The sequence below is a fragment of the Schistocerca nitens genome, chromosome 8, assembly GCF_023898315.1.
Source record: "Schistocerca nitens isolate TAMUIC-IGC-003100 chromosome 8, iqSchNite1.1, whole genome shotgun sequence".
Classification (NCBI taxonomy): Eukaryota; Metazoa; Arthropoda; class Insecta; order Orthoptera; family Acrididae; genus Schistocerca; species Schistocerca nitens.
This window is the reverse complement of record NC_064621.1, coordinates 557,586,371-557,610,691: the sequence shown is the minus strand read 5'-3', so window position 1 is coordinate 557,610,691 and position 24,321 is coordinate 557,586,371.

Below are 24,321 nucleotides of genomic sequence, written 5' to 3'. Positions count from 1 at the left end.
CAAGGGAATTAGAATTTAGAAAAACGGACGCAGCTGGTGGAATACTTAACTTTAATCCGTTAATGAAGAACGTCGGTCTTGACGGTACATGAATCAATATCAATAGTAACTGATAATGGCGCCTTGCTAGGTCGTAGCAAATGACGTAGCTGAAGGCTATGATAAATTATCGTCTCGGCAAATGAGAGCGTATTTTGTCAGTGAACCATCGCTAGCAAAGTCGGTTGTACAACTGGAGCGAGTGCTAGGAAGTCTCTCTAGACCTGCCGTGTGGCTGCGCTCGGTCTGCAATCACTGATAGTGGCGACACGCGGGTCCGACGTATACTACCGGACCGCGGCCGATTTAAAGGCTACCACCTAGCAAGTGTGGTGTCTGGCGGTGACACCACAAAAAGCTTGTAAAGGTGTTGCAGGGTAGGTTGTGCTGAGAAATAATTGTTCAGAAAAAATCGAGACATTGTACCATTTCCGAGTTAATTAGCCGACCAGGCCGCTGCGCGCGTAAATCCAAGCTGCGCGCCAGATACGATTGTGTCAGTTGTTCTCATAGCGTCGATGATAGCGTACGAGACCGCTCATGCTCAGCCTTTGGCACGGGTGCGGTGCTTATCACCGCCACGTGGCCAATGTTTGTATCGCTCTCTTGTTCGGTTTTAGGAAACCAAATGCACAGCGGCCTGATAGTTTTCAGATAGATTTCAGTGTAGTTAACTAAGAAACGGCGCCACGTATCGAATTTTTTTCTTGACAGTTGTTTCTCAATACAGTCTGGCCTGCAACACCCTTACAAGCTTTCCAGACTGTTTCCGACCCAGTATAGTCCACAAATTAATGTACAGTGCGTGGCGGGGGACACTCTTCTGACCTACGTAGTGAGTGAGGGAGGAATGACCATATGACTCTGCAGACGCCCTAATCTCCAGTGTCATGAGCCCCCGTGAGATATACCTACATCTACAATTGCACGGTTACTGTGCAATTCACATTTACGCGTTTCACAGAAAGTTCACAGGACCACTTTCAAACTACTACTCCACCTTACACTCTTGTACAGCACGTGGGAAAAACGAATACCTAATTTTTTCTGACGAGCTGTGATTTATTTTATTATGATTGTCATTAGTCCCTATGTAGGTGGGAGAAAATACGATACTTCTGCATTTGGAGGAAAAAGCAGGTGGTTGAAATTTTAATGAAATACCTTGGCGCTAGGAAACCTCCTTTGTTTTAATGATTGCCACGCCACTCTATTTTCTATTGCGTGATATGCTCTTCCTCTAACTTTTTAGACGTCCTCCGTCAAGCCTATCTGTTAAGGATTCCATAGCGTGCAGCATTACTCCAGGGAGGAAAGACAGGTGTTTGTAGGCATACTCTTTAGTAGATTTATTGCCCCCTTAAGGGGGGTAGGACGTCAAACGGGTCGACTTGGAGCAGGAGAGGCACCACAGGACATTTTAATTTCCAGTGTCTATACTTTTGCAAGTAAATTCATAAAACTTTAACAGCATGACCAGGAAGGATTCAGGATTCATACTGATAGCAGTGGTAGCTCAAAAACGTAACAAAACACATTTTTTTTACATGTCGAATTTCATCATTTATTCACTTACTACTGGCTGCGTTTGTTGCTATAGGTACACTTTTCTTCCTAAGTAAGAGAGATTCTTCGATGACTTTTGCACAGCAGAGAAACCATAGGTACAGGTGTATGAAACTCTACAAGTTATTTAATTTATGAAAAAATGAATGAACTGTTACATTTTAAACTTCATGTTTAAAAAAAATTCAAGTTTTATAGTTAATTATCTCAATTTTTTCCCCAGTTTTTTAATAGATTTGGAAAATTCTAGAGTTTCATACAACTTTAATTACTGTTTGTATGCTATGAAAAATTCATCGAAGATTCTCTCTTACTTAGGAAGAAAAGTGTACCTATAGCAACAAATGCAGCCAGTAATAAGTGAAAAAATGATGAAACTTCAAATGTAAAAAAAGGTATTTTGCTATGTTTTTGAACTTCCAATTCAATGAGTGTGAGTCCTCAATCCTTGCTGGTCATGGTGACAAAGTTTTATGAATTTATTTGTAAAAGTATAGACAGTAAAAATTAAAATGTCCTGTGGTGACTCTCCTGCTCCAAGTCGGCCCGTTTGACGTCCTACCCCCCTTAAAGGGTAGCGCTAATAAAATGCAGTCTTTGATTCGCCTTCCCCCACAACATTTTCTGTTTAGTGCTCTAATGTAAGTAGTTCTACTCCCTAGGTATTTAGTTGAATCGACATAATTTAAATTTGTATGCTTTATGGTGTAACCAAAATTTAACGGATTTTAATTTTTTTTTTTGGTAACAATGGGGACTCTCACACTCTTCATCATTTAGGGTCAATTGCCACTTTGCCATATAGATATCTTGTTTAAATAACTGATCTTCTGATGACTATAGTAGACGTTAAATGACAGCATCACCTGCAAAGCAATCTAAGAAAGCTGCTCCGGTTGATCCTACTCCTACATCGTTTATAAACATTATGAGGAGGAGAAGGTCATATAACGCTTCCTTGGGAAATTCCAGATGACTCTTCTGTCACGCTAGAAAACTTCTTGTCAATTACTACGAATTGTTACAATTCTGACAAGAAATCGCGAAACCAGTTGCACAACTGAGACGATACTCGATAGACACGCACTTCGATTAGAAACCGCTTGTGAGGCAACGTGTCAAAAGTTTTCTAGAAATCTAGAAATATGGAATCGACTTGAGATCCCCTGTCGATTTCGCTCGTCGCTTCGTGTGAATAAAGAGCCAGCTGTGTCTTTCAAGAACCAAATATGAAGGTGGCTGCAGGAATGTCTTACAGTTTTACGATGCGAGCAACGCGAGTCTGGGTTCGTACGATGTCTACTGCCACGCCTGATTGATAAGGACTCCGAACACTCCAACAGTACTTCAGCTTTGGTCGCAATATAGTCTTCTATACGATTTTCCTTACAGAAACTATACGCTTTCCCAGAACTCTTCCAGCAAATCTAAGTCTTCAGTTCGCCTTCCTTAATACTCATTCTACACATTCGTCGCATTTCATGTGACTTCTTAATATTACTCTTAATGCAATGTTATTGTTAGCCATAGTTCTTGTAATCATGTGCTATCGGCTCTTTCTCTGAGCTGTAGGCATGAGCTCTTATCTTTCAATTTTAACAAAGACAGCTGTTATTGCACCAACATTATTGTCGCCGGCCGGGGTGGCCGAGAGTTTCTAGGCGCTACAGTCTGGAACCGCGCCACCGCTACCGTCGCAGGTTCGAATCCTGCTTCGGGCACGGATATGTGTGATGTCCTTAGGTTAGTTAGGTTTAATTAGTTCTAAGTTCTAGGGGACTGATGACCTCAGAAGTTAAGTCCCATAGTGCTCAGAGCCATTTGAACCATTATTGTCGAAGTCTATCTGGATTTTCTTATGATAATGAACAAAAGATATTTTTCGGTGGATAACAGCATCATCAACAAATAATTTAACAGTGCTAGCGACCTTACCGTGTAAATCGTTAGTGTATATTGAGAACATAAACGTCTTATTATGCTTCACTGTGACACTCCCCATGTTACTTTAGTTTTTGTTGGACAGGCGCCATCCAGTGTAATGCACTGTGATCTATTAGTTAAAACTTTATCGATACAGCTGTGACGTCTACTGGCTGATAGGAAGTTACAGTCACCTGTTTGTCTTCTGTCCCTGGACTGTGAAAGTGTCGGGCTTCCCCTCTTGACAGGTGTTTTATCATCTAATTGACTGTTGTAAATAAAGAAAAATGGACAGTGGCAAAGTTACAGATCAATGATAGTTTCTACATTTACATCTACATCTACCACAGTATAGTGCATAACGGATGGTACCTCCCAGTGTACTGGTTGTTGGTGGGCCTTTTTATTGTTCCATTCACCTGCTGACGAGTACTGTGCACCTGGCTGGTTGGAAAGTGTACATGTGAAGAAGGCAGATACAAAACTGAACGACACAATGCGCTGCATTACTGATTCCATCAAATCAACCCCATGCCACTGGTTACCTGTATTGAGTCACATCCCTCCACCTCACTTAAGGCGGAAACAAGCTCTACTGAGGGAGGCCAAGAAAATCTCTGCATCACCCTCTCTAGCACTGCACCAGAAATTCTGTCATCCACCACAGCAACGATAGCGATCAAGAAGACCAGCAAGTGTTACTGGAGGACAACTCATCGCGGATGGTTTTGATCTAAATGAAAACTGGAAGCATGAATGGTCAACAAAAACATTGGGAACAAGAGCCCATCACGTTGATCCGACGAAGAAGCCAAAAGGTTTTGACCTTCCGAGGAACCTCTGGTGCTGCCTCAACAAGTTAAGGACTGGACGTGGTTGTTGTAGCTACTTCATGTACAAATGGGGATTGATCAGTTCACCAATGTGTGAATGTAATCAAGAAGAGTAGACAACTGAACATCTAGTCCAACGCTGTCCACTTCATTCATACCCTGGAATTCCCGACGACTCGTTCACTCTCAAACCGAGCTTAATTAATTGGTTGAAAAACATGGACTTTAAGGTTCAATCTTGTCTTATATCATATGTATATTGTATAAAATCACTTGTCTCATATCAGCCGCATATTATATAAAATCACCACATGATTAAATAAATAAACCTATGGAACATGGGAAAAATTATTGTTTAAATATCTATGTGCGTGATCTGGTACACACGAAGCTATTTCTACATCTGTCGATGACTCTCCATACAAGACGACTTGGTGAGTCCTCCCTAACAAGAAATCTTCAACACTGTCATATATTTCATCTCATACCCCGTATGACTATACTTTTGCTAATAAGCGTAGGTGTGGTACTGAGTCAAATGGTTTTCAGAAATCGAGAAATACTGTATCTACCTTACTGTCTTAATCCATGGCTTTCAGGTTGTCATGAGAGAAAATTTCACGTTGGGTTTCGCATGATCTAAAAACTAAAAAAACTTCTCCTGAACAGGCCATTGAGACACCCTGCAAGACCCGCAGGACAGGACAGGTATTTTAAGTTGCGGAAAGGGGCCAAAATAAGCGGCTGCCAGTTACACTCGAATATACAACCTTTTATTTGATCAAACATTACATGAACCAAGATAATTAAAAAAAACACAGCCTTAGTTTTGGAACTTAATTAACGGCTGAATGCGGCCTACAATCTCATGTCTTAAGGGCATCAGAAGTTTAAAAGGCAAAGCCTTATCTTAAAATAGGTCTTAATTAGGCTGAAGGCCCAAAGAATCTGACACTTTAACAGCTAACAACTTAAATCCAAAATCGGATGAAGGCTCAACACATAAGACTCAATAACATTAATTTTAAAAATGCCAAAGGCTTTACATAAAACAGTTCTCAAATTAGGCTGAAGGCTCAAACCGTCTAAGAGCAGAACAACGTTAATTCAAAATCGGCTGAAGGCCCAACACTTGAGATTTAATAACATTAATTTTAAAAATGCCAAAGGCTTTACGTAAAACAGTCCTTAAATTAGGCTGAAGGCCCAATCCATCTGATGCCTTCAGGGCAAAGCAACCTTAATCTAAAAATCGGCTAGAAGCTGTACAAGACAAACAACGAGAGCAAACAAGAAAAGGCAGTACACCCAAGGGCGCTCAGAAGTTGCGAGGGTCGGCCTGGAATTCAAACACTAACGCTCGCTTAGGTGAGACAGGCAGTCGGCCCAACCATTGTCGATCAGATGACAACCCAACCGACAGACAGTCAACGGACCCACTGACAAGATAACCTCCGCTTCACCTGACCAGCACACAACAGGGAGTTCAATGGCACAACATAGAAGGAAGTTTCATATCAGCGTACACTGCGCTGCAGAGTGAAAATCTCATTCTGGAAACATCCCCCAGGCTGTGGCTAAGACATGTCTCCGCAATATCCTTTCTTTCAGGAGTGCTAGTTCTGCAAGGTTCGCAGGAGAGCTTCTGTAAAGTTTGGAAAGTAGGAGACGAGGTACTGGCAGAAGTAAAGCTGTGAGGACGGGGCGTCAGTCGTGCTTGGGTAGCTCAGTTGGTAGAGCACTTGGCCGCAAAACGCAAAGGTCTCGAGTTCGAATCTCGGCCCGGCACACAGTTTTAATCTGCCAGGAAGTTTCATATCAGCGTACACTCTGCTGCAGAGTGAAAATCTCATTCTGGAAACATAGAAGGTATTGGTGCCCACAACCAATTATACATTGAGCTGTGAAACTACGCACCATGTTGGACAGTGACAACATGATGAGGAAAATAATCTGCCTGAATTTATGTCAATGGCCAGAGCAGGTGACCGGAACATTAATGGTCGCAAGGTAGAATATTCGGCTGGTGCACTTCAATTCAAGTAACCAAGTACAGCTGAGCTCCATGAGAGGGTGGCTAAAATTTTCCAACTTGAAAACATACGTTGTTACTCGCAGGAATATCCCAACAGCTGACAATGAACTCAAAACGGCACAGTGTGAACAGTCGTGACTTGCTGGTAGGTTAAGTCAAAACTCAACTTTCATGTCCAGGATCAGTGAACCACGAACCTCGTAGCAATGGGAACAGCACCACACACTCCAACACCGCATAGAGGCCGCCAGCAGGCCCGGCCAAACTACGCACCGTGGAGATTTCCTCGCTGCTCCACGCCAACCGACCAACTGCCTAGGCCCGGAAACGGTGAAAGGACCAAGTATACGTCGGCCCATGAGATGACCAACCGAACGACCAACCAACGGTCGTCCCGCTCCAGTCTCCGTCCGTCAGACAGTTCATGTGTGTCGCCAGCGGTCGGCGAGCACTGGATGTCGGCGCCTCACCGGCGCTTCATCCCCTGACTTCACTACTGCTACGTCCCGACTGCACTGCTGGTCCGTCCTGAACTGACTGCCAGACACCCGGAAATACTATTGGTCATTCCAGAGATGGTACGACAGTGCACTTATCGATTCGCGATGCTGCTGCCATTCACGGGCAAATAAGGCAGGAAGTTAGTGACACCAGTAAATGGAATAAGAAAACGAGGTCTGAGCACTGTAATAGAAGATGACAAACAATAAATGGGATAAACGCGAGCCGCGCACGGCTCAGCCGTGAAGGACCGACGGCAACGAGCGGCCGCTGTGTTATCCTCAACCAACAGGCGTCACCAGATGCGGATATGTAGGGGCATGTGGTCAGCACACCGCTCTTCTGGCCGTATGTCAGTTTCCGAGACCATTCTCATGATCTATGCTCTCGAAAACCATGCTGGTTGACTTAGATGAGGTCGTTCTGTTCGAGATACCTCATTATATTTGAGCTCATAATGTGTTCTACACTCAAGAGTAAAAAGACTGGTAGATCTGCCTAATGTCCTGTAGGGCGCCCGCGAGCACGCAGAAGTGCCACAACATGACGTGGCATGGACTCGATTAACGTGTCAAGTAGTGCTGGAGGGAATTGATACCATGAATCCTACAGGGCTGTCCATAAATCCGTAAGAGTACGAGTGGTTGGAGATCTCTTCTGAATAGCACGTTGCAAGGCATCCCAGACACGCTCAATAATGTTCATCTCTGGGGAGTTGGTGGTCAGCGGGAGTGTTTAAACTCAGAAGAGTGTTCCTGGAGTAACTCTGTAGCAATTCTGGAAGTGTGGGGTTTCGCATTATCCTGCTGGAATTGCCCAAGTCTGTCGGAATGCACAATGGACATGAATGGATGTAGGTGATCAGACAGGATGCTGAGATACCTGTCACCTGTCAGACTTGCAACTAGACTTATCAGGGTCTCATATCAATCCAACAGCACACGCCCCATACCATTACAGGGCCTCTACCAGCTTGAACATACCCATGCTGATATATGCAGGGTCCATGGATTTATGGGGTTGTCTCCATACCCGTACACGTCCATCCGCTGGATATAATTTGAACCGAGACTCGTCGGACCAGGCAAACATGTTTCCAGTCATCAACAGTGCAATGTCGGCGTGGAGGGGCTCGATAGTGTTTCGTTGAATAGTTCACACGCTGACACTTATTGATGGCTCAACATTGGAATCTGCAGAAATTGGCGGAAGGGTTGCACTTCTGTCACGTTAAACGATTCTCTTCTGTCGTCGTTGGTCCCGCTCTTGCAGGATCTTTTTCTGGCCGCAGCGATGTCGGAGATTTGATATTTTACCGGATTCCTGATATTCACGGTACACTCGTGAAATGGTCGTACTGGAAAATCCCCACCTCATCACTCCTCGGATATGCTGTGTCCCATGGCTCCTGCGCCGACTAAACACCACGTTCAAACTCACTTAAATCTTGATAACCTGCCATTGTAGCAGCAGTAACTGATTTAACAACTGCGCCTAACACTTGTCTTATACAAGCGCTGCCGATCGCGGCGCCGTATTCTGCCTGTTTACATAGCTCTGTATTTGTATACGCATGCTTACACCGGTTTATTTGGGGTTTCAGTGTAAGATTGTGCAAATAATGGATGCCAAGGATATTGAAAGTCAGTTTTGTGGATAATTGCTGCCACCCTTCTTCCTGACAAGTGCGACCCGTGCTTTCTATCAACTACTGTGCACAGTTTCAGTGAATTAAAGATTAATATTGAATATATTGCAGGAAGAGACACAAATGTGAGGTAGTGGCGACACAGTTTTTACGGTGTTCACTCGCAGTGCTGAATGACGTGGTTAGAAGCCACTTTGGTGAAGGACAGTGAATGAAATATAAAGTACATTGAAACACAATGGACTGTAGATGAGAATACGTCCCGCCCCTTGAGAGATTGAGAAATATTCTGTCGTGACTAATCAAGAATATAAATACTAGCCACGATCTCTCTATTACGAATAAAGAGGCAAAAGCCTAACGACAGAGATTATCACACTACGATCGGCGGAGTCATGACGCTAGGTAAGCGTGGTGCAAAGAGAGTGATTGCACTGCTACAAGCAAAGTGGTTGTTGTGTTTCCTTTGTGAACTACGTTGACCAAAGCGGATGGGCTTACTACATGCAAGGTTGCTCACAAGACGACAGAAGACAACGATTACATATGAAAATGGTAGTAACTTCCGCTCTACTGTCTGCGAAGTGAAGGTTTCGGGATCAGCAACTGGAGTGTGACTGTCCATACTATAGATAAACTTGGACACCACATCGTAGAGTGTGTCTGCAGTTCGCAAATAGTTTTCTGTAGCCAATATGATTGGGTGGTGGAGACCGAACCGTAATCCCAGATGCCTTGACCAGGCAGAACGGCGCGGTGTTTTTGACTCTCAAGTTGGGACACCTGTTTGGACGCCAGTTTCTGAGAGAGGGAGCAATTAGTGTAGCTCCAACACAGCGTGGTTTCAACTTAAAATTTTCTGACGTTTGTCATTAAAACCTCGATGTTGCACTTGTTGATTCGCATGGTCTTGCATACTCAGGTGCACCACAAGACACACTGGCACATGCCAGTACAGTGGATGTGGGGGTGACATCAGGGACAGCGTGATTCCAACTCGGAACTAGCACATGCGGAAGGGTTACCCACAATAATTCTCTGTTGTACACCATAGGAATGCAGAGGTTGTCTTCATCAAATCTTGTGACAGCAAGCCAAGTGTCAAACTGTAGCAATCACTGGGGTGGATAAGAGTGCACGATTCATCCTGCTGAGATCTCGTTGTGGCGTGGCGTTATCTGAGTTTGGAACACTGACAGCCACTGCAGATGACACACACGCTGGACGCACCAATATCCATCTTCTTCCACTAACTCCATCTCTGACTGCACTACAATACATGACTCTACACTAGGGAGCGACACAAGGTTCTTGCCAGTTCTGTGGTGTTGGTGGGTCATACTTCTTGTTGTGGCGTGGCATCATCGTTGAGTGGGACATTGTCAACCACTGCGGATGGCACAGCCATCTTGGTGTACTAGTTTGCCACCTTTTCCATAGACTGCATCTTACACAGCACTGTGATGCACGACTCATTGGTAGTGAGCAGTGCACACCTCTTGTTACTGTTGCAGTGGGCGAGTTGTCCATCTGTACGTCCTGCAATCGTTTGACAGCTACCTGCGGATCATTCAGTGGGCCAATGGCCATGGCACTGTCTGACCTCTCGGGACAGACAGTCACCTAAGGTTGCACACAGAGAGGGATCGCCGAGCCGCAGCTGGGCCCAGGTAGCAGCTGCAGTGACGTCAGAGGAGCGTGGGGACGTGGTACACCCCCCGTGTCCCTCTAAGCTGACCCTCAGCAGGTCACTATACTGCACAGTGAAAGTGTCCAGGCCACCCCACAATCTTTTGTCACCATTTACTTCACCCACACCTGCTGGGTGAACAGTGCAGAATCGCAATGGTATGCATCTCTCGCCACTGACTCGACCCATAGACAAATGTACAAATGATGTTGTTGTTGTGGTCTTGTCCTGAGACTTGTTTGATGCAGCTCTCCATGCTACTCTATCCTGTGCAAGCTTCTTCATCTCCCAATACGTACTGCAGCCTACATCCTTCTGAATCTGTTTAGTGTATTCATCTCTTGGTCTCCCTCTACGATTTTTACCCTCAACACTGCCCTCCAATACTAAATTGGTGATCCCTTGATGCCTCAGAACATGTCCCACCAACCGATCCCTTCTTCTTGTCAAGTTGTGCCACAAACTCCTCTTCTCCCCAATCCTATTCAATACTTCCTCATTAGTTACGTGATCTACCCATCTAATCTTCAGCATTCTTCTGTAGCACCACATTTCAAAGGCTTCTATTCTCTTCTTGTCCAAACTATTTATCGTCCATGTTTCACTTCCATATATGGCTACACTCCTGACACTTAAATCTATACTCGATGTTAACAAATTTCTCTTCTTCAGATACGCTTTCCTGGCCATTGCCAATCTACATTTTATATCCTCCCTACTTCGACCATCATCAGTTACTTTGCTCCCCAAATAGCAAAACTCCTTTACTACTTTAAGTGTCTCATTTTCTAATCTAATTCCCTCAGCATCGCCCGACTTAATTCGACTACATTCCATTACCCTCGTCTTTCTTTTGTTGATGTTCATCTTATATCCTCCCTTCAAGACACTGTCCATTCCGTTCAACTGCTCTTCCAAGTCCTTTGCTGTCTCTGACAGAATTACAATGTCATCGGCAAACCTCAAAGTTTTTATTTCTTCTCCATGGATTTTAATACCTACTCCTAATTTTTCTTTTGTCTCCTTTACTGCTTGCTCAATATACAGATTGAATAACATCGGGGAGAGGCTACAACCCTGTCGCACTCCCTTCCCAACCACTGCTTCCCTTTCATGTCCCTCGACTCTTATAACTGCCATCTGATTTCTGTACAAATTGTAAATAGCCTTTCGCTCCCTCTATTTTACCCCTGCCACCTTCAGAATTTGAAAGAGATTATTCCAGTCAACATTGTCAAAAGCTTTCTCTAAGTCTACAAATGCCAGAAAAGTATGTTTGTCTTTCCTTAATCTTTCTTCTAAGATACGTCGTAGGGTCAGTATTGCCTCACGCGTTCCAATATTTCTACGGAATCCGAACTGATCTTCCCCGAGGTCGGCTTCTACCAGTTTTTCCATTCGTCTGTACAGAATTCGCGTTAGTATTTTGCAGCCGTGACTTATTAAACTGATAGTTCGGTAATTTTCACATCTGTCAACGCCTGCTTTCTTTGGGATTGGAATTATTATATTCTTCTTGAAGTCTGAGGGTATTTCGCCTGTCTCATACATTTTGCTCACCAGATGGTACAGTTTTGTCAGGACTGGCTCTCCCTAGGATGTCAGTAGTTCTAATGGAATGTTGTCTACTCCCGAGGCCTTGTTTCGACTTAAATGATATAACAGTTAAATAAAAAATTACAAAATCCGTTTTTTCCACAGTAATAAACTTTTACAGTGTGAGCGGTTTCACCCTAACCTAACTTAAAACCTACTATTAATTAGAAAAATACAAAAATGACTTGCCTCAGTTGATTTATCTTTTTGTGCATTTAAAGTTCATCACTAGTTATGTTTTACAAGATAAGTGAGATGACAAGAGAAAACAGCTGACAATACAAAAGTTGCATCCATAAATAGAAACGGGATGATGGCTCAATCAGATTAACAGTTTTATCCAGACCAAGTCTTTGGTTCAAAATGACGGAAAATTAAGTAGTAAAGCAATCCCTTTTTGTAACAAATAGTCACCACTCACATAGGCGATATCATGGGAATCATTCTCAACGAGTATAAGTGGTGTTAGTTTTAACAACAGACAAACTATCTACAATTATGTCACAATACCAAACATATAACTGTACTACACTTCCTACTGTTGCCATTTACGATTGCATATTACGTAAACACACATCTCTACTCATGCCACAACATTATCCTGACATTACTCCATGGTTTCCTTTTGATTCATGTCGCATCATCTCATGGCCTTATACCTGTCTTCATAAATGTACTCCATACTAAAACATAACTGCATCTATCAATGATATCAAAACATCAGCAGTAGTGAAGCACATCCCAGAAAAATCGTAAAAAGACTTCAGTACTTCAGTCATAAAATTTACATGAGCTATTCTAACTTTTCATTAATACAAAGGAACCATAACAGTTGAATGATATGCATGTCCAACATTTTCCTTATACTGTCGTCATCTACTGTCAGTGTCTCACTTACTCGATGAGTGGCTTGACATGTCAGACGTGATGCTGTCCCTGTGATTCGCATGTGTGGATGTTCTCCATCTCCATGCATTGAGATGTGGAATCCAACATACTCGGTACAGATCACCAGAAGGAGGTTCTTACTCATTGGTCTGAAGATGACCACAGTTGTGGTCGAAACCGTTTACCAGAATAAATAATTTGTGATCAAGACTGTTTTTGATAGTAAATATTGATAGAGGAAGACGTCATACGGGATATACAGGGCGAATCATGTAGGCTACAACTTGCACCACAAATTGCAAGCTAACCTATGGTGGCGGCAGTTCTCTGTCTGCCAAACCACTAAAAAGTCGTAACCACATCACCCAAGAGGTGCCACGTTTACCAATAGCGCAAGGAAATCTTAGTGGCCCCAGTTGGATCAGCCCTGAGTTGGCCAACTAGACATAAAATTAATTTAATTAGTTCAAACCCACAACAAAATAAATGACATCGTAAGTAATGGGAAAGGGTGTCGTTGAAAAATTGATAACTACGACCTACGGTATCACAAAGAGATTTATTAACTAATATCAAGGTCAAGAGAGGACAAACATCTGAACAAAAACTTCAGCTGTATAACTTTTCATTAACACGAACTCAAGTTGGTTGGCAATAGGCTTGGGGAACCTAACTGGAAGTTACATGTAAATGAACCTGGCTACCGTGAGTGGAAGGATTCCAACCGAGGCAGGCACACTCTACTGTATCGTTCCGCTGATTGGTCTCTCGTATCAAAATATAATTAAGCATGCAGTGAACACTGCGTGCGACTACTGCGAGTACAAGGCTGCTGTGAAAGAAAGGTAGTCGTGAAAATGATTGATAGGGTTCTGCATTACCGAAGCTGCGTAGCGTTACTGATACAGCCGGTGAAAGACGAGATGCTGTCGTTGTGTGTGGGCGCTGTGTAGTGTAGTACTGAGGGACGTGACCCACACGTCCCCCCGTGATTGTCTCGCGTCTGCGAAAATATAAAGTTTCACCCTGGTTTCCGGACGTTTTCACAGCTAACTTCTCTCTCCATAGAAACGGATGAGTTGTAGTGAGTGTACTCCGCGACGGTCGCGAAGCCAATTCTTGCCTCTCCCACTGCACAAAACCTTCCAAAAAAGAACTGCTCCCCCCCCCCCCCCACCCATATTCTCGAACAAACCTACGAGGGCCGTTCAGAAAGTAACCTCCGGTTGATTTAAAAAAATACACCAAGTTAAATAAAAATATTTTAATATATACATCTTACAACTACATCTTTGCACTATTTTTCTACATAGTCTCCATAGCGATTGAGGCACTTATCGTATCTCTTCACAAGCTTTGAAATTCCTTCTGCATAAAAATCACCCGCTTGTGCCTGGAGCCAGCCTGTGACCGCATCTTTGAGCTCTTCGTCGTCATCAAACCGCTGTGACCCGAGCCATTTCTTCAAATGCATGAAGAGTTGATAATCACTTGGCGCCAGGTCTGGGCTGTAAGGTGGATGGTTGATAACGTCCCACTTGAAGGACTCAAGAAGGGCCGTTGTTCTGCGAGCAGAGTGAGGACGGGCGTTATCGTGCAAAAAAACGATACCGGAAGTCAGCATACCACGGCGTTTGTTCTGTATAGCCCTTCGTAACTTTTTTATTGTTTCACAGTACACGTCTTGATTAATGGTCGTACCATGTTCCATGAATTCAACCAACAACACCAGTTTTGGCATCCCAAAACACCGTTGCCATCAGTTTTCTGGCAGAAAAATCTTGCGAGGCTTTTCTTGGTTTGGTAGGCGAATTTGAATGTGCCCACATCTTTGATTGTTCTTTTGTCTCAGGGTTCACGTACTTAATCCAGGTTTCGTCACCGGTCACGATTCTGTTTAACAATGGTTCTCCTTCGTCCTCATAACGTGACAGAAAGTCTAATGCAGAGGCCATTCTTTGAGTTTTGTGGTGGTCGGTAAGAATTTTGGTCATCCATCGTGCACAGAACTTACGGTAACCCAATCTTGCTGTCACTATCTCGTACAAGAGAGTCTTAGAAATCTGTGGAAAACCAGTAGACAACTCCGACATTGAGAAACGTCGATTTTCACGAACTTTTGCATCAACTGTCTGAACGAGTTCGTCAGTCACCAATGATGGTCTACCACTCCTCTCTTCATCACGAACGTTTTCTCGTCCACTTTTAAATAAACGTACCCATTCACGGACAACTCCTTCACTCATAACTCTTGGTCCGTACACGGCACAAAGCTCACGATGAATAGCTGCTGCAGAATATCCTTTGGCTGTAAAAAAACCTTATGACAGCACGCACTTCACATTTGGCGGGGTTTTCCATTGCAGCACACATTTCAAACTGCCACAAAAACTAAACTAGCGCAGGTACGACGTTCACTCGACCACAGCTTGATGCCGACTGACCTGTTGAGTGCGTGAACGCACAGATGGCGTCGCTACTCCCCCCACAACCCGCACTGTGACCAATCGGAGGTTACTTTCTGAACCGCCCTCGTATCATGGCCCAGCAGCGGTTACTACGCCAATCATGTTTCCTAGCAAGGATACCCGATCTTCCTCAACCAATCGCTGCAGTGCAGTAAACTTTCTGTTCTCCAGATAAGCAGCAAACAATGCCTGGAGGTCCTGCAGCCAAACCCCTGGCGCATTTCACAAGATGAGGGAAGCTTCCTAGTGAAAACGAGCTCCGTCTCGTCTATAAAACGATTTAGTGGGCCCGTTTTTGGCGAGGCGGGGTGGCATCTAACAAACGCGACATGTGGAGAAATTCGCCATCTTTTCTCACAAGGTACGCTGTTCTCATAATAAACACATTAACCGGGCGCCAGCCTGACGCCGTTTCAGCTGTACCCGCCCACAGGATAAGCAGACCGGGCTGCCACACCATGTCCACTCGCTAATAATGAGGTCAGACCAGTTTCTGAGGAAGTGTCGTTTCGCATCCAGCCACGCCGTTCCCACCCTCTTGCTTGGCCGCCAGTGGAACAAGGGTCGTCCGCCAGAATGGTTGCCCATAAACCACTCCCCTGCAGGGCCCGTGGCCAGTTCGGTGATCACAAAGGAATCCGCGAACTCACTTGCTGCTCGGGGAAAGTTCCAAAGCTGCCCCTAAAGCAATGGTCACCTCCAGCGTCCAAAAATCTGTATCTATAGCTGAGCTTAATTCTACTGCTGCTACTCAAGTCATGCAAGTACTCTGAGATCAATCGGCAGTTTACCCTAACCCTAATAGTGCATCAGATTAATATCAATCAGGGAACATTTAGGTACACCAAAGGCGAATGAAATTGTATGATAATCACCGAAACAAAGTGAAAGAGGAAGATATTACCACGGCAGTGGCATCCCCGGAAGGCACCGCCACCGTTCAAAATACTGCAAAAATGGAAAGTGGTATTGATGTGCGGATTTCACAGAATGGATTGGTAGTGAGGGCCTCATATTGTTAGCCAATCAACAGATTGTAATAATACTTAGAAAGTGTATTTTCTGTGTAAATATACACTTTTTTAAATGGAACAATACTTATTGACAGCATACTACACTACTAGCCATTAAAATTGCTACACCAAGAAGAAATGCAGATGATAAACGGGCATTCATTGGACAAATATATTATACTAGAACTGACACGTGATTACATTTTCACGCAATTTGGGTGAATAGATCCTGAGAAATCAGTACCCAGAACAACCACCTCAGGCCATGCTGCTTCAACACGATATCACAGTTCATCAAGAGTAGTGACTGGCGTATTGTGACGAGCCAGTTGCTCGGCCACCATTGACCAGACGTTTTCAGTTGGTGGGAGATCTGGCGAATGTGCTGGCCAGGGCAGCAGTCGAACATTTTCTGTATCTAGAAAGGCCCGTACAGGACCTACAACATGCGGTCGTGCATTATCCTGCTGAAATGTAGGGTTTCGCAGGGATCGAATGAAGGGTAGAGCCACGGGTCGTAACACATCTGAAGTGTAACCTCCACTGTTCAAAGTGCCGTCAATGCGAACAAGAGGTGACCGAGACGTGTAACCAATGGCATCCCATACCATCACGCCGGGTGATACACCAGCATGGCGATGACGAATACACGCTTCCAATGTGCGTTCACCGCGATGTCCCCAAACACGGATGCGACTATCATGATGCTGTAAACAGAACCTGGATTTATCCGAAAAAATGACGTTTTGCCACTCGTGCACCCAGGTTCGTCGTTGAGTACACCATCGCAGGCGCTCCTGTCTGTGATGTAGCATCAAGGGTAACCGCAGCCGTGGTCTCCGAGCTGATAGTCCATGCAGCTGCAAACGTCGTCGAACTGTTCGTGTAGATGGTTGTTGTCTTGCAAACGTCCCCATCTATTGACTCAGGGATCGAGACATGGCTGCACGATCCGTTACAGCCATGCGGATAAGATGCCTGTCATCTCGACTGCTACTGATACAAGGCCGTTGGGATCCAGCACGGCGTTCCTTATTACCCTCCTGAACCCACCGATTCCATATTCTGTTAACAGTCATTGGATCTCGACCAACGCGAGCAGCAATGTCGCGATACGATAAAGCGCAACCGCAATAGGCTACAATCCGACCTTTATCAAAGTCGGAAACGCGATTGTACGCATTTCTCCTCCTTACACGGGGCATCACAACAACGTTTCACCAGGCAACGTCGGTCAACTGCTGTTTGTGTATGAGAAATCGGTTGGAAACTTTCCGCATGTCAGCACATTGTAGGTGTCGCCACTGGCGCCAACCTTGTGTGAATGCTCTGAAAAGTTAATCATTTGCATATCACAGCATCTTCTTGCTGTCGGTTAAATTTCGCGTCTGTAGCAAGTCATCTTTGTGTTGCAGCAATTTTAATGGCCAGAAGTGTAAATAAAGGCAGAGTAAGTCAGAATGTGAGTGGCGTTTGTTGCCGGGTTCTAGTGCAAGTCGTTTACAAGTTGATGTATTTTGTAAAGTTCTCACACCGATACTTGTACAATACCTGCGGCAGTACACACTCGAGAACAATACAAGCGCTTACACTAGTTCTGTGGATTCTGACCACTAACGAGACATCTGACCATCTCAAGTTGTGTTCAAAATGACCACCAGCAGTGGCATAAACACTTCCAGTCGGGTATGGAACGAGTACTGCACGTGCCAGTACCTCCCGGAAATTGAAATAAGAACACCGTGAATTCATTGTCCCAGGAAGGGGAAACTTTATTGACACATTCCTGCGGTCAGATACATCACATGATCACACTGACAGAACCACAGGCACATAGACACAGGCAACAGAGCATGCACAATGTCGGCACTAGCACAGTGTATATCCACCTTTCGGAGCAATGCAGGCTGCTATTCTCCCATGGAGACGATCGTAGAGATGCTGGATGTAGTCCTGTGGAACGGCTTGCCATGCCATTTCCACCTGGCGCCTCAGTTGGACCAGCGTTCGTGCTGGACGTGCAGACCGCGTGAGACGACGCTTCATCCAGTCCCAAACATGCTCAATGGGGGACAGATCCGGAGATCTTGCTGGCCAGGGTAGTTGACTTACACCTTCTAGAGCACGTTGGGTGGCACGGGATACATGCGGACGTGCATTGTCCTGTTGGAACAGCAAGTTCCCTTGCCGGTCTAGGAATGGTAGAACGATGGGTTCGATGACGGTTTGGATGTACCGTGCACTATTCAGTGTCCCCTCGACGATCACCAGTGGTGTACGGCCAGTGTAGGAGATCGCTCCCCACACCATGATGCCGGGTGTTGGCCCTGTGTGCCTCGGTCGTATGCAGTCCTGATTGTGGCGCTCACCTGCACGGTGCCAAACACGCATACGACCATCATTGGCACCAAGGCAGAAGCGACTCTCATCGCTGAAGACGACACGTCTCCATTCGTCCCTCCATTCACGCCTGTCGCGACACCACTGGAGGCGGGCTGCACGATGTTGGGGCGTGAGCGGAAGACGGCCTAACGGTGTGCGGGACCGTAGCCCAGCTTCATGGAGACGGTTGCGAATGGTCCTCGCCGATACCCCAGGAGCAACAGTGTCCCTAATTTGCTGGGAAGTGGCGGTGCGGTCCCCTACGGCACTGCGTAGGATCCTACGGTCTTGGCGTGCATCCGTGCGTCGCTGCCGTCCGGTCCCAGGTCGACGGGCACGTGCACCTTCCGCCGACCACTGGCGACAACATCGATGTACTGTGGAGACCTCACGCCCCACGTGTTGAGCAATTCGGCGGTACGTCCACCCGGCCTCCCGCATGCCCACTATACGCCCTCGCTCAAAGTCCGTCAACTGCACATACGGTTCATGTCCACGCTGTCGCGGCATGCTACCAGTGTTAAAGACTGCGATGGAGCTCCGTATGCCACGGCAAACTGGCTGACACTGACGGCGGCGGTGCACAAATGCTGCGCAGCTAGCGCCATTCGACGGCCAACACCGCGGTTCCTGGTGTGTCCGCTGTGCCGTGCGTGTGGTCATTGCTTGTACAGCCCTCTCGCAGTGTCCGGAGCAAGTATGGTGGGTCTGACACACCGGTGTCAATGTGTTCTTTTTTCCATTTCCAGGAGTGTATTTCAGTGGAGATGTCTGAGCAGGCTGCAGTAATACGTCGTTGTACATCGTCGGGTGTAGTAGGTACGAGGCGTATTTGGACAGTAAGGTCCGAGTAGGCGCGAAATGGAAACCAGTGTGAAAATCCGACGGAACTTTGGATGAGTTCGGCAGTGTCTTTAGTGTGCCCGTTGATGGTTTCACGTCGCTCTTTTCAGTTCAGAGCGCAAAATTATCACGTAGAAAAGCCAAAAGCAACAGTGTCTCCCGCCAAGTATGTGGATCTGGTGAGTGATTTCTCCTGAAGCTATGCAGCCCACATAACATAAATGTCATACATTTCTATCTTCGAGACAATTTTCAACCGTATTCTGCAGCGGCAATGAAGGCGGTCCTGCAGCGTTTTCGATGGAAAGTGTTTGATCACCCACAATACAGCTCTCATTTGGCTCCCTCTGTTGTTCACCTTTGCTCACATGAACCGCTGCCTACGATGACAAGATTCTGGCACAAGCACAGCGGCGTAGAGAATTATTGGGAGGCACAAGCAGCTGCTTTCTATGATGAGGACACTAAAATTTTTGTACGTACAACGCCACGACAAATGTCTAAATCAGAGCGGCGACTATTTAGAGAGGTAGCTGGAAAGCGTGGCAAACTGTTGCGAATAAAAAAAGTTTTCATTTTCACTGTGATTTTCACTTCGCTATTGATCGGACCTTACTTTCCGAACAGCCCCCGTATTTCCTTTTAGACAGCGTCTTTCAGCTTCCCCACAGGTAAAAGTGTACAGGTGTCAAATACGGGAAGTGAGCCGACCAAAGTATAGATCCTCTGAGTCCAATCCAACGATTTTAGTAGAATTCCTGAAGACATGCTGTAGTACTTCGTCCACTATGAGCTGGACAGCCATCGTGGTAGTACCACTACAGAGGAACGTCTTCTAGAATCTGTGGAAGGTGATCTGTTAGGAGGCTGTAATATTTGTGCTTGTTTAGTGTTCTGTCCGTGGAAAACGGGCCCATGACCTGATGGTTCACTATGCCACAGAAGACGTTTACACTCCATAGACGCTGAAGCTCCACCTAACGAAGCCAAAAGGGACTGTCAACAAACCAATTCGGCGGTTAACCTGGCCATGATTGGTAAATGTGGCGTCATCACTAAAGAAGATGCATGAAACATCTGGAGAATCCTGTTTTAATAACAATGTAAGGAAGTTAGCACGATTCTCATAATCGTTTCCAAGCGGCTCTTCGTGGAGAGAGATGGAACGTTTGTCGATGGAGAATACATAGGACACTTGCCTGACTCATGCCACGTGCTGACGCCATTGTGCGGGAGCTGACGTGTGGATCGACTGCAGCAGCAAGAAGATTAATTTCCTCCTGTTCTGTCCTCACTTGTTTCTTCTTGTTACGCTGTGTATGTGTTATATTGTAATATTCACATAACTGGTTGAAGATGTTGGTAAATAACTGTGGAGATGGTTGACGTCTATTGGGATACCTTGCCACATACATCATACAAGAAGGAGCTGCGTTCTTCCTACATTCTCCATACATCACGAGCATGTCGGCTTTTTCTGCAATTGTAAGTCCCACAGCATACTCATGACCTACTGCTTGGAATGTCACACATTAACAGACCAGCAAGTCGCAGTGCGCTCGAGGAACACACAAGCGCCGGGCGGAGTGGCCGAACGGTTCTAGGCGCTACAGTCTTGGGCCGCGCGACCGCTACGGTCGCAGGTTCGAATCCTGCTCCGGGCATGGATGTGTGTGATGTCCTTAGGTTAGTTAGGTTTAAGTAGTTCTAAGTTCTAGGGGACCGATGACTTCAGAAGTTCCATAGTGCTCAGAGCCTTTTTTTTTTAACACACAAGCATACTGAAAGCAACCTCGCAGGTTGAAAGTCACAAACAAGTGTCAGTGTCGAAACTTTTCGAAATACATACCGTGAACGATTTGCACTAGAAAACCTCAAAAACACCACAAAAATTCTAATTTACCCTACTTTTAGTTTGTTAATGCTAGTAGGCACAGCTCCATTTGAAAAGTGTATGTTTCTACAAAAAATACGCTTACTAAGTATTATTACAAACTGTTGATTGATTGACGGTTCGCGACCCTGACCACCAATCTCTTCTGTGAAAATCACACATCAATAGCACTTTCCATTTCCACAATATTTGCTGTCTACTAAGGGTATGATCAACACATAACGTAACTGCTAAAAGTATGTCTAAATCTATTATACCGTGTAACTGATACCCTTGGTCCTCCGTGAGATCAGCAGGGAATTTCTTATCGCTCAAATCCTCCGAAATCGGCTCAAGATACTTAACAAACTGTACAGGATTTGTCAGTTGTGGTTCCAGTTACACCCTTCAGCGCATTCTCTACGGCAGAAATCAACAAGTCATATTCGTGTTCCAAGTCATTGAACAGGTTTCTAAGTTGCACTAGTTGCTCTGTTAAAGTTATTAGAAGCATGGCATGTTCCACCTTCTTGCTCGCACTGTTTTCATATTCTTCCACATGAGCACTCAGTTTTCTAATCTCTTTGGCAATAACCTGCTCATTCTTGGTCCCCGCATTTATCATTTGACTGACCACCATTAGTGATGCTCTTACTATAGTTACTTACTCTTTAGACTTTCTCAGACATTCTTCCTATTGCCCTTCTAATACATTCTCGGCCTGAAGTAACGAATAATATCTTACTAGTCATTTTGTACTCTGCTGCGCGTTTTCGCACTCGTCTGTGCTTACCTTGACCTGAAGCAACTTGGTAATGCAATATGTTACTGCTCAGTCGGCCATTTGTTGCGTTTGAGCAAACTTGTCGTGTAGTTGTCTAAGGCTGAAATAGCTAAGAATTCTCCAAGTTGAACAGTACAGATTGATTATACCGTGGTTATCGTAATATACTGCCGGTGCAGATCGCAGCTGCTGTAATCATACATCTTGTGACGGCGTTCCTCATGCTGCAAGGCTGAACATCAACATGCTTCCAATAAGGGTTATCCCCAATAGTGCCTCTCTCCCTGGCATCTCTAATAGAAAGAAACTGTCAGCTTACTGACTGTACCCTTACAGTTCTTGCTGGTTACAATTCGGCCACTCTAGTTCACAGCACTTCGTTTCACTTACACTAATCCAATATCGAGTATCTCTCTGTTACATTGAAGCGCCAACGAAACTGTTATTTTGATGATTATTCAAATACAGAGGCATGTGAACAGGAAGAATGCGGCGCTGCGGTCGGCAATGCCTATATAAGACAACAAGTGTCTGGTGCAGTCGGTAACTGCTGCTACAATGACAGGTATCAAGATTTAAGTGAGTTTGAACGTGGTGTTATAGTCGGCGCACGAGCAATAGGACACAGTATCTCCGAGGTAGCGATGAAGTGGGGATTTTCCCGTATGGCCATTTCACGAGTGTACCGTGAACATCGCGAATCCGGTAAAACATCAAATATCTGACATCGCTGCGGCCGGAAAAAGATCCTGCAAGAACGCGACCAACGACGACTGAAGAGGATCGTTCAACGTGGCACAGGTGCAACCTTTCCGCAAATTGCTTCAGATTTTAATGCTGGGCCATCAACAAGTGTCAACGTGCAAACAAGTCAACGAAACATCATCGATGTGGGCTTTCGGAGTGGAAGGCCCACTCGTGTACCCTTGATGACTGCGTGACACAAAGCTCTGCGCCTCTCTTGGGCCCGTCAACACCAACATTGGACGGTTGATGACTGAAAACATCTAGCCTGGTCTGCGAGTCTCGGTTCTGGTTGTATCGAGCGGATGGAAGTGTACGGGTAACCTCATGAATGCATGGACCCTGCATTTCAGCGGCGGACTGTTCAAGCTGATGGAGGCTCTGTAATGGTGTGGGGCGTGTGGAGTTGGAGTGATATGGGATCCCTGACACGTCTAGATACGACTCAGACAGGTGACACGTTCGTAAGCATCCTGTCTGATCACTTGCATCCATTCATGTCCGTTGTGTATTCCAACGGACTTGGGCAATTCTAGCAAGACAATGCGACACCTCACATGTCCAGAATTGTTGCAGAGTGGTGTCATCTCCTGGTAAGTTCAAAAATGGTTCAAATGGCTCTGAGCACTATGGGACTTAACATCTACGGTCATCAGTCCCCTAGAACTTAGAACTACTTAAACCTAACTAACCTAAGGACGGCACACAACACCCAGCCATCACGAGGCAGAGAAAATCCCTGACCCCGCCGGGAATCGAACCCGGGAACCCGGGCGTGGGAAGCGAGAACGCTACCGCACGACCACGAGATGCGGGCTTCCTGGTAAGTGAAACACATTGTTGTATGCAGAACAGAGCTCTTCAAGTGCTGCTTTTTCTTTATAATTCAAACTATCTGTCTGCATATTTTCTTTCAGTAAACTCTGTTGAGACTTTGCCATCGCTTTCTTCTCAGTCAGGGGTTGTCGTAATTTGTAACTAGTAGCCGGCAGGGCTCGCTCCGCAAATACTTCAGTGGTAGGGAACCTAATGTCCTGGTCGTTAGTATTTTGTATACTTGTACATGTTCCACCTCAAACGGTCATGACTGCTTCTGGTAATAAACTCCTGGTCTAACTTTCTGTTCAAGGATCAACACTTCTGCTCTTGGTGTACCTGTCATGCACACCTTTAAAAATCGTTCTTCCCATGGTCAAACCGCCACTCCGCACTGCAATTGGTAGCAGGTGTTGTTGTGGGATGCGATCTCCATTCTACTGGTTTGGTCCTCGCCAAACGTTTTGCCTTTGGCTGGTTTTCTGTTCCTTGCTCGGTTGTGGCAGCCAGCAACGATGTGTGTGGCGTCCAGCTGGTTACCTCAACAGAATGCGTACTGTTTCGTATGACTCAGGGAGAGCTGTTGGTTTCGAGCTCCTTCGACTGACGCAATGCCTTGATCGAAGGCCACTGTACCCTGTCCACTGCCATACTTCTGACTGTAAGTTGGGCTGTGTTC